Source organism: Papaver somniferum, chromosome 9 (assembly GCF_003573695.1).
Source record: "Papaver somniferum cultivar HN1 chromosome 9, ASM357369v1, whole genome shotgun sequence".
Taxonomy (NCBI): Eukaryota; Viridiplantae; Streptophyta; class Magnoliopsida; order Ranunculales; family Papaveraceae; genus Papaver; species Papaver somniferum.
Window position 1 is genome coordinate 192,038,014 of NC_039366.1, and position 12,487 is coordinate 192,050,500.

Consider the following 12,487-nt stretch of genomic DNA (forward strand, 5'->3'; position numbering starts at 1 on the left):
CTGAGGCAACTTTTGAACTAAAACCTGGGACCTTACAGATGCTCCCAGTCTTTTTAGGAAAAGAAAATGAAAACCCCTATTTTCATATTAGGGAATTTGAGGAAATTTGTAGTACTCTACGAATTAAAAACCTAGATGATGATGCTCTGAAACTTAGGTTATTCCCCTTTTCCTTAACAGATAAAGCCAAATCGTGGCTGTATAGTTTGGCTTCTGAGTCAATTGAAACCTATGACCAACTTACTTCTGCCTTTATACAGAAGTTTTTCCCAAGGCACAAAACATCGTCTGTTAGGACACAAATATGCACTTTTGCTCAACAAGAGGGAGAATCCTTATATAGGTATTTAGAAAGGTTCAATGACTTAATATCTCAATGTCCTCATCATGGTTTAGAGAAAGTTAGGTTAGTTCAGATCCTCTACGAGGGTTTAGATTATTCAACAACAACCATGGTTGAGTCCTTATGTACAGGTGGGTTTGAGAATAAAAATGTTGATGAAGCGATGACATTTTTGAATGAAATCGCCGATAAGACCCAACAATGGGAACATAGAAGGGAACCCCAGAAAACAATTCTTCTAAGTAGAGGAAATGTCAATAGGGTAGAAGGATCTTATGAGTCAGATGCTAAAATAGCTGCCATAGCCAAAAGGTTAGAAGCCTTAGAATTAGGTCATTCTAGTGGTAGTAGTGGAAGAATAGAGCCTTTTTCGAAAGGCCATACGGTTGAAGAGAAAGCCAATGCTCTTTATAACAACACTAGGTTTGATAATCGACAGAAGTTTGACCCATATTCAGAAACCTATAACCCTGGATGGAGAAACCATCCTAACCTTTGCTGGTCTAAGGGCCAGAATCAAGGTCAGTCTAGTAACTCTCAGGTTCCCCCAGGTTTTGGCTATACTAAGAATCCTTCAGCTCTGACACAGTTTCAGAACCCTTCAGATAAGAAGATTATGAGTTTATAAGAGTCTCTTACTTTATTAACTCGTAACACTATGGAGTTTCAGCTAATAAGAGAATAGGTCAGGCTAACTCTCAGGATATTTCCGATTTGAAAACCCAGGTTAGTCTGATAAATGAGTCTTTAAGAGAAAGAGGTAAGTTTCCTAGTCAAAATCAACCCAACCCTAGAGGGATTAATGAATTAGGTGAAAGACCATCCGATCATATAAATGTTATTAAAACCCTTAGGAGCGGTAGAGTAATAGACAACAAGATTTCCATGCCTGATAGTGAACATACTGTAGTTCACCCTTCTGAACCAGAAACTGAGGAGACTGATAGAGTCACTAAAGAGACCAATGAGGGTCATGTTGAGCCCGACTTTGTTCCCAGAGCCCCATTCCCATAATTTCTAGTTCCCACAAAGAGGGAGTCCAACTTTAATGATATATTGGAGGTTTTTAAGCAGGTTAATATCAACCTTCCATTATTAGATGCAATTAGGAAGATTCCCTCTTATGCCAAGTTTCTTAAGGACTTGTGTACGCGGAAGCGTAAGCTTAGTGTCCATAAGAAAGCCTTCATAGCTAGTCATGTGAGTTCTATTATCCAGAATACCACAGCTCCTAAGTATAAAGACCCAGGGTCCCCTACCATTGCTTGTACAATAGGTAAGTACCGTATTGAGAAAGCGTTGCTTGACTTAGGAGCCAGTGTGAACTGACTGCCATACCATGTGTACCTTAATCTAGGACTTGGTGAGATGAAACCTACCCAAATAACGCTCCAGTTAGCTGATAGGTCTGTTAAAATTCCTCGTGGTTTCATCGAGGATGTTCTTATTGAGGTCGATAAGTTTATATATCCTGTGGATTTTGTTATCCTAGATACCCGACCTGTCCCTGACCAAGAGAACCACATACCGGTGATTTTAGGTCGCCCGTTTTTAGCTACTTCCAATGCGATCATTAACTGTCGAAATGGTATTATGAATTTGTCTTTTGGTAATATGACTATTGAGCTGAACATTTTTAATATTAGTAAGCTACCCTCTGAACTAGATGACTCGAGTATAGAAGAAGTGAACATGATAGGAACATTAGTCGAGGAGTCAGTACCAAACACTTTGTTAGAAGATCCTTTAGAGAAATGCCTAGCTCATTTTGGGATTGATTTTGATGATGATAATGTGATTAATGAGGTGAATGCTTTGTTAGATTCAGCCCCATTGTTAGACACTAGTACTGGATGGAAACCTAGTTTCGAACCACTACCAGTTTCTAAGTCTACCCTAGTTCCTTCGTTAGAAGAGCCTCCTAAGTTGGACCTTAAACCATTGCCAAATAATCTGAAGTATATGTTTTTAGGCCCATTTGAAACTTTACCTGTAATTGTAGCATCCGACTTGGATAGTGATCAGGAAATTAGGCTAGCAACCGTCCTTCAAAAAAACAAAGAAGCTTTAGGGTGGACCATAGCAGACATTAAGGGTATAAGTCCTACTGTTTGTATGCATCAGATCTATTTAGAGAGTGACACCAAACCTTCTAGGGAGATGCAACATCGACTGAACCCTAATATGAAAGAAGTAGTTCGAACCGAGGTTCTTAAGTTGTTAGATGCTGGCATTATCTATCCCATTTCAGACAGTAAGTGGGTCAGCCCCGTTCAGGTTGTTCCCAAGAAATACGGTATTACTGTAGTCCAGAATGATGACAATGAGTTAATCCCGACCCGAGTGACCACGGGTTGGCGTGTTTGTATTGACTATAGGAAATTGAACAAGGTCACTAGTAAGGACCCCTTTCCCCTTCCCTTCATCGACCAAATGCTAGAGAGATTAGCTGGACATAGTCACTATTGCTTCTCAGATGGCTACTCTGGCTATAATCAGATCGTTATTGCCCCAGAAGACCAAGAGAAAACCACTTTTACCTGTCCCTTTGGTACCTTTGCGTATAGACGCATGCCTTTTGGGCTTTGCAATGCCCCTGCAACGTTTCAACGTTGCATGATGAGCATATTTTCTGACATGGTAGAACGATTCTTAGAGGTCTTTATGGATGACTTTTCAGTGTTTGCTTCGTCTTTTGATAAGTGCTTGCATCATTTGTCATTAGTTTTGACTAGGTGTAAGGAGAAGAATTTAGTGCTTAATTGGGAGAAATGTCATTTCATGGTTCGTTTAGGAATTGTCTTAGGGCATATCATATCTTATAAGGGTATAAAGGTAGATAAAGCCAAAGTTGACCTTATTAATACTTTACAGGTCCCAAAAACCGTAAGAGATATTAAGTCATTCTTAGGGCACGCAGGTTTTTATCGTCGATTCATCAAAGATTTTAGCTTAATTTCTAGACCTCTTTGCAATTTACTTGCAAAAGATATTAAGTTTGTCTTTGATGATGCTTTTTTAGAAGCTTTTGAGAAGCTTAAGACTTTACTCACTACCGCACCCATAATCCAGGCACCCAACTGGAACATACCCTTTGATATCATGTGTGATGCTTCAGATTATGCTATTGGTGTTGTACTAGGTCAGCGAGAAAACAAATTACTTCATGTGATTTACTATGCTAGAAAAACTCTGAACGAGGCCCAGTTGAACTATACCACTACAGAGAAGGAACCTTTAGCCATCGTGTTTGCTCTAGACAAGTTTAGACTCTATCTCTTAGGTTCTAAGATCGTAATCTATACTGATCATGCTGCTTTGAAATACCTTTTGTCTAAGAAATATACCAAACCTAGATTGATTAGATGGATCCTATTGTTGTAAGAATTTTCCCCAGACATTAGAGACAAAAAGGGCGCAGAAAATGTAGTAGTAGACCACTTGTCAAGGATAGTTGTTAGTTCCCCTAATGACTCCCTTCCTATAAGGGATAGCTTTCCTGATGAACAATTGTTCTTTGTTACCCAATCACCTTGGTACACGAATATAGTGAACTATCTTGTTACTGGTCGAATGCCCCAACATTGGGGTAAACAAGATCGTTCTAGGTTTTTAGCCGAGGTTAAGCATTTCTTTTGGGATGATCCTTATTTGTTTAAGTATTGTCCAGATCAGATTATTAGGAGATGTATACCGGAGAGTGACCAGTCCAGTATTATTTCCTTTTGTCATGATCATGCTTGTGGGGGTGATTTTGGTGCTAAGAAGACTGCTGCTAAGATATTGCAGTGTTGATTCTATTGGCCTTCATTGTTTAAAGACTCCCACAGTTACTGTGTTACGTGTGAACGCTGCCATAAATTAGGAACCATTTCCCGTAGGAACATGATGCCCTTGAATCCTATTTTAATTGTTGAGGTCTTTGATGTGTGGGGTATTGATTTTATGGGTCCGTTTCCTAATTCTTTTGGTAATCTATACATCTTTGTTGCTGTAGACTATGTCTCTAAGTGGATTGAGGCGGTTGCGTGTAAAACCAATGACCATAGGGTAGTGATAGAGTTCTTGAAAGAAAATATACTTACACGTTTTGGTACACCGCGAGCTATAATTAGTGATGGAGGGTCGCACTTTTGTAATGGACCTTTTAGGCTTTTAATGAAGAAATATGGTATTACACATAAGGTAGCTACCTCGTATCATCCACAGACTAGTGGTCAGGTTGAGGTTTCCAATAGGGAGATAAAACGTATATTAGAGAAAACAGTTAATCCTAATCGAAAAGACTGGTCGTCTAGGCTTACTAACGCCTTATGGGCTTACCGTACTGCGTTTAAAACCCCCATTGGAATGTCGCCTTATCGTCTTATGTATGGCAAGGCATGTCATTTACCTGTTGAGTTAGAACATAGAGCTTATTGGGCTGTTAAGCAGCTAAATTTTTCACTCGACAAGGCAGGATCCATAGGAACCTCCAACTCAATGAGTTGGACGAGATTCGTATAGATGCTTACGATAGTGGAAAGGAGTATAAGAACAAAATGAAACTTGTGCATGATATAAATATTTTACGGAAGTCATTTTCTCCAGGTCAAAAAGTTATTCTGTATGATACCCGCTTACATCTTTTCCCTGGGAAGTTGCGTTCTCGGTGGACGGGTCCTTTTATTGTTCGCGTTGTCTTTCCTCATGGAGCTGTTGAAATTGAGTCACCGGATGGTAGTAGTTCTTCTAAGGTTCACGGTCAGAGATTGAAACCCTTTTTAGAGCCCTTGCTTACAGGTGATGTTGAGAGGTCCCTCTGGAGGACCCTGTTTACCCTTGATTGACCATCAAGGCGATTGTATGTTGTATATTAGTTTTTGATTTATCTCTTCACCCAGGTACTATCTTTCCGACTTCTCTTTTTACTGTTTCCTCATGTTACTCTTTGGTATTGCTCTTTCATTAGAAACATTGAGGACAATGTAAGATTTAAGTTTGGGGGTGGGGAAAAAACTTTTTGTTAGCTTTTAGTTGCAATAAATAAACTCCAGAGCCTAGAAATTTATACTTATTGAGGTAGGCACTAACCAATCTAAGTGGATGGAAACATTTTGGTTGTAGGAGTTGAGGAACCAATCTGATTAGATGGAAACATCTAGAAGAGTCTATTCATAAAAGCAACATAGCTCAGGTGTTAGAAGAAAAAACATGGTAGTTTCGCCATATCCTCGTGATGGAAACATCGAAAGAATCCTGATCACTTCTTTTTGTTTTATTTTTACCATTGCTAGGGTGAAATAGAATGACTGAGATATCAAAAAAAAAGACCAGACCACTAGACCAACCGGAATAAATACAATAAAGTCGACCACTGGTACCCTTGTATATGCCAGCTGAGTTGACCTAGAGTTAGGATTATCGACCACTGGTTCCCTTGTATATGCCAGTGTGCTGATATTAGTCCATACCAGTATCTCAGTCCATTAGGATAGGTTCACCTTAGTCAACATCATCCACGTACATCCACCTTCTTAATCTATCCATGTGATTGGTTGACTCCGGTTTATGATGTCCAGAAACTATCTGAGTAGAGCTCTGTCACTTATATGAATTTTAGTATGCTTGAGTGCAAACTCGTTTACAAAAATTGGAATTTCGCATCGGGGTACTTCCTCCTGTAGTCAATAAGTATGCCTATCAATGAGATTCTTTAGTGCCTTCCAAGGTTTTGCGTAAATAGCCTAGGGTCTGGAGTAAAGGTTTTGTGGGTAGACCTCTAGTAAACCCTCCGAAGACAACACTCCGCCACTAGGGACACCTAGCGGTTTAACGGCTTGCTGCACGTGCTAAGTGTAGTCATTTTATTTTCTAAAGTGATTTTGCTCGAGGACTAGCAAATAATAAGTCTGGGGGTATTTGATAGACGCATTTATGTGTCTAATTTGTCCTCAATGTTCCGTATTGTTAGTACTCGATTTCGTACTTATTATGGTGTTTTGTGTATTTGTAGGTATTTTTTTGGAAATAAATATTGTTGGAAAATTCGGCTCGAGAAGTTGCTCGGAGGACCCCCGGAGGACAATTGTTATTCGGACTCTCACTATTGGTTAAGGGGCACCTCAGTTGGACACATGCTATTCGCACTCCAGTTCAGGATAGGGGACACCCCTTCTTCTTTATTTGAAAATTGAAAAAAGGCGGGAAATCTTACTCTTATAACTGCGTATTATTCTGGGAATAATTTGGTCGAGATTTTGATGGATTTGTTGAGAGATTAAATGGCTGAAATTAATTGGGTCATATCTTTTGAGTATAAAAAGTTTATTATGGGCGTTGGAACAAACTATATTTGGATAGAATCGACTAGCTTTCAATCGAGAGTTAAACAGGGGAAGATATTATCGGGTTCACTGTGAGCTGAATTTGGAAGGATTGTGGACTAAAGAGGGAAGATATCTTCTCTTGTTTAGTGTGTATGTAACTATGGAATGATTTACAGCACATAGGCGCATGCAGAAGATAATATCTCGGCTGGCAGGAGAAGAAAATAAAAAAAATATATTCCCGAGTAATGAAGATGATTCTCGAGTTAAATGGTGTGATTCGTTGCACCTGTTGGGTATAAAAAGACTCCTTGGCTCGAGTATGGGGAGGAGAGAGAGTTTGGGAGAGTTGCAGAGCATCAGAGAGTGAAGAAAAATCGAGTTGCAGAGCTACCATTTCTGCTGCTGCACAGCTGAAGAACACGAAGAACAAAAACCACTAGAGGCAGTCGTTAACGCTATAGTGACAACCACTGTCTCTCACGGGTCGTAGTATTTCAAATACTACTGCACTTCCTATTTATCGTTCTTTATAACGGTGTTTGCAGCAATTATAAACGTTGCAAACCCCGATTTTCATCATTTTCTCCCTTTCCTCATTTGTACGCCTCCTTTGAGCAATGAAATCAATTTTTGAGCAAGTTTACACAATGATGAGCTAAACCCATCCTCTGGGGCGACGGAGGAAGCTATTTCACCAATGAAATGTGGTAATCTTTATTTTATTTAATTTGTGCAATTATTATATGATTATTTGCCTTGATAAATAAATAGATAAAATGGTTTTTGTTAAACAATTGTTATTTCAATTGATGGAGCATGCTAGACTAGGGTTTTGATGTCCCATACTTTCGATTTACAATTGTTATTTCTAAAAAATCTACTTTTGCAATATTAAGAATCAATTTAAATGAAGGATTTGCATAATTATAATTAGAGAATATAAATCACTTTGATATTGGTAATTAGTGGAATCCATAGCCCCAGTCTTCTCCATAAAAATTGATATCACTTGTTAATTAAATTTTCTACAATTCTAAGTTTTATTTAAACCTAAAAAAAATTATTCCCTTCACAAGTTCGAAAAGAACCCAGTTTTTACCACATTACTACAACCATTTGAAAACACATCAGTTCTTCTTTAATATCTTGGTCATCCAAAAAGCATCCTACAATATCAAAGTCCTCAGCTGTGGCATAATACAAATCATTGGCTATAACTGCAACATAGGTAGTGTGGCGGTCTTTTCTGCTAAATGAATTGGGTGTGTCTCTTCATACTCATTTTCATCTCATTTGTGATAATATCTCTGCAAAAGTCTAGCCACAAATCCAGTTTTCCATTCTAGGACTAAATACATTGAGATAGACTATTACTTCATAAGAGAGTTGGTCAGTTCTGGATTCTTACAGGTTAGTTATGTCTCTTCTGAAAATCAGCTAGCTGACTTGTTTACAAAGGGATTAGTTCATTGTGTATTTATTTCTTTGGATGGCAAGCTGCCCTGCTGTTGATGGTGGTTTTTAGCTTAGGGTTAAAATCGTAAAACTATACATCTGACATGGCGTCACTATGACCGTTGGCGCAATTATTAAATCGATCAGCATGCCTACGTAAGATTTACCGGAGTACTTATATATATATACATGGGTCATGTTCCACGGCAGAACCCTTAACATTGAGCGACATCATCTATGCCAAACCCTAATTCTCATGCTACCGCGCCAAGGCATGCCAACCATGCCAGCCGCACCACCGTGCCAATGGAGAACCATGCCAGCCACCTCTCCGCGCCAAGGCATGCCAACCATGACAGCCGCACCACATGCGCCAATGGCATGCCGTGCCAGCCGCACCACTGTGCCCATGAAATGCCATGCCAGCCACGTCTCCGTGCCAAAGCATGCCAGTCGCACCACCGTTCCAATGGCGAACCATGCCAGCCACGTCTCCGCGCCAAGGCATGCAAACCATGCCATCCGCAACACATGCTCCAATGGCATGCCGTGCCAGACGCATCTCCGCGCCAAGGCATGCCAACCATGCCAGCCGCACCACTATGCCAATGGCATTCCATGCCAGCCACATCTACGCGCCAAGGTATGCCAACCATGTTAGTCGCATCATTTTGCCCATGGCATACCATGCCAGCCACGTCTCCGCGTCAAGGCATGCCAACCATGCCATCCGCACCACCGTGCCAATGACAAACCATGCCAGCCACGTCTCCACGCCAAGGAATGCAACCATGCCAGTCGCACCACTGTGCCAATGGCATGCCATGTCAGCCACATTTCCGTTCCAAGGCATGCCAACCATGCCATCCGCACCATTTTGCCATTGGCATGCCATGCCATCCACCTCTCCGCGCCAGGCAATGCCAACCATGCCATCCGCATCACTGTGCCAATGGCATACCATGCCAACCACGTCTCTGCGCCAAGGCATGCCAACCATGCCAGCCGCACCACCGTGCCAATGACAAACCATGCCAGCCACGTTTCATGCGGGCCTTCCCTTTACGGCTGCCAAAGCGAAGGGTTGACCCCATCAACGGCCACCCTGCCATCTTAGATGCAAATCTTAGCCGTCCAAGGTCGCAAATCAACGCATGGTTACCTTTGGCCCAACGCCAAAACCCTAGTTTTGGCCACTCCTAAACCGCTCCAAGGCATGCTGACCATGCCACATGTGCCAATGGCATGCCGTGCCAGCCACCTTACCGCGCCTAAATCATACCATGTCGGCCTACCCTTTACGACTTCCAAAACGAAGTGTTGCAACAATCAACGACCACCCTTCCATCTTAGATGCAAATCTTAGCCATCCAAGGTCGCCAATCAACGCATGGTAACCTTTAGCCCAACGCCAAAACCCTAGTTTTAGCCACGCCAAAACCGCGCCAAGGCATGCCGACCATGCCACATGTGCCAATGGCATGCCGTGCCAGCCACCTTGCCGCGCCTAAACATACCACGCCGGCCTTCCCTTTACGGCTGCCAAAACGAAGGGTTTCAACAATCAACGACCACCATCCATCTTAGATGCAAATCTTAGCCGTACAAGGTCGCCAATCAACTCATGGTAACCCTTGGCCCAATGCCAAAACCCTAGTTTTGGCCACGCCAAAACCGCGCCGAAGCATCCGACCATGCCACTTGTGCTAATGACATGATGTGCCTTGCCGCGCCTAAACCATGTCATGCCGGCCTTCCCTTTTCGCCTGCTAAAACGAAGGACTACAACAATCAAAGATCACCCTTTCATCTTTGATGCAAATCTTAGCCGTCCAAGGTCACCAACCAACGCATGGTAACCTTTGTCCCAACGCCAAAATCCTAGTTTTAGCCACGCCTAAACTGCGCCAAGGTATGCCGACCATGCCACATGTGCCAATGGTATGCTGTGACTTTCCGCGCCTAAACCATGTCATGTCGGCCTTCCCTTTATGATTGCCAAAACGAAGGCCTACAACAATCAACGGCCACCCTTCCATCTTAGATGCAAATCTTAGCCGTCCAAGATCACCAACCAACGCATGGTAACCTTTGGCCCAACGCCGAAACCCTAGTTTTGGCCACACCTAAACCGCGCCAAGGCATGTCGACCATGCCACATGTGCCAATGGCATGCCGTGCCTTGCCGCGCCTAAACCATGTCATGTCGGCCGTCCCTTTACGGCTGCCAAAACTTAGGCCTGCAATAACCAACGACCACCTTTCCATCTAAGATGTAGATCTTAGCCGTCCAAGTTTACCAACTAACGCACGATAACCTTTAGCCCAACGCCAAGCCCTAGTTTTGGTCGCGCCCAAGCAATGCCAAAACCCTAGATTTTTGCCGTGCCTGAACTATGCCATATTAAATCGATGCCGTCCATGCTTTCATTCCACTGGCTACCAAAATGAAGGGTTGAAATAATCAACGGCTATCCTTCCTCTCCAGATGCAAAATCTCGACCGTCAAAGGTCACCACCGAGCCGACAAGTCTCCCAAGCTCAACTTGCAAAAAAACAAAAACATGCTACGTGTTTTCCACGAAAACACCCGAGACACTAACACATGGCACAAACTGGGGGATGCTCATTGGGTATTGGTTTGGCGGTTTACATCGTGCGACATACACTACTCCCGTTACAAGACATTGTCATAAGGATGGGGAGGTTAGTAAATATAGAGAGTAATGGTGAAACGCTTTCTTTTATGGAACATCAATTCCAGGCATCAGTTACCACCTCCTCCCATTTACTCATCCGTTTTCCATTTCTTATGAGACCAGAGTACGTTTCACTTCGAATTGTATAAATAGGTCTTACCTATTTCCACCGAACAACAAGTTCAGGTCAGGAACATACAACACTCAGAAAACATTTGTTAGCTTCCCACTTTCTGATACAAGTCGTAAAACAACTACTATTCCAGAATCAACTATTCTGGTCTCTACATTCTCTTCGTTTCCCTCCCAAAACCAACCCTTCTCCTTCACTTTGTGACCGAAGCAAGTCTGGAACGACCATTTCTTGGTTTAGGACATACTTGTACAGATTGATCTCTCGAATCTAAGGTACTCCCTTACAGTACATTGTTTAGGGTTTAAACTCGTTTCTCACCCACACACCCGAAATTACCAAAATCAGCAGAAACCGTTTTCACCCTCAAAAAATTGGAGACCACAGTGAGAGATCAATCTCTCGGTTCCAATACCAATTTCAGAATACGTTTCTCTAACTCAGGAAGATGGTCAGTTTTAGGGCTGAATCTATGTCTTCAAGTTCCACTCGGGTGAACGACGATGTTTCCTCTCCCAACGCAACATCCACCAATGCAATCGACGAAGGAATTCCAAAGGCTGACTGACTTGGCACGGATTCAGGAGATCCGCACCAAGAACATGTGCCTGATGAAAGAAGCAATTAACATCATACTAGACTTCCTCATCAACTTAACGGAAGAGTTGAACGATCCACTTGCCCCGGAAACTCAAGGACTGGGGACTAACATCCCAGACGATCACTCCCAAGTCAATAGTTTAACTACTAATCAGAAACCAGTAGGCCAGGAAGCGGCCTCACTAGTGGAAAGATAATGTGAACTCTTAGATATTCCGAAAGATCAACGGATGGAGGCGTTCACCGCCATCAATCAAATAACGTTAAACGCGTCCCTCGTTCCTTCACGCTTGGAAACATCAAGAACGCCAGAGATGTCCATCAACAATGTCCCGTTAACCGACGACAACATGATGGTAGAGGAAGGACATAACCGTGCCCTACACGTTACAGCCCGTATCAAGGACGTGGATTTCAAAAGCGTTCTCGTCGACACGGGAGCATCCTCCAAAGTTGTTACCCTCAAGACGCTGAGAACGTCCAGGGTCGAAGTCGTGCGAAAGTCCACTACAATGACCGATTTCGAAGGCAACCAAACCAGCACGTATAAGTACATCAACCTGAATCTATCAGTAGGACCCGTCCAATCAAAAGTAAGGTTCGAGGTAATCGAAAAGGAGCCAGATTACTACATGATACTGGGAAGACCATGGCTCCACGACGACAGAATCATTCCTTCGACGTATCACCAGTGCTTGAAAACCATGCTAAATGGAGAAGTCGTCCGCATCGCTGCATCGGTATCTCCCTATGCGCCGATCTGTGGCATGGATACTTTTGAGCCAAGAAAGGGCCCGCAGGCCACATCCAACAAGTCTCATTGCACTCCACTTCCAAAGTGGACGTCCATTGAAGAAAGCAATGGTCTCGCACCGCTTCACGGAGAAACCCGGTCTCACATCACCCCTTCGAAAGAGAGACACGCCAGCCTTCACCCGCCAAACCG

The 12,487-nt window shown here is 42.7% G+C and overlaps 1 pseudogene; it reads right to left on the minus strand.

Annotated features, from left to right (window-relative positions):
- Window positions 1-294: 294 nt before the first annotated feature.
- LOC113314565 lies at window positions 295-394 on the minus strand (annotated as a pseudogene).
- Window positions 395-12,487: the final 12,093 nt, after the last annotated feature.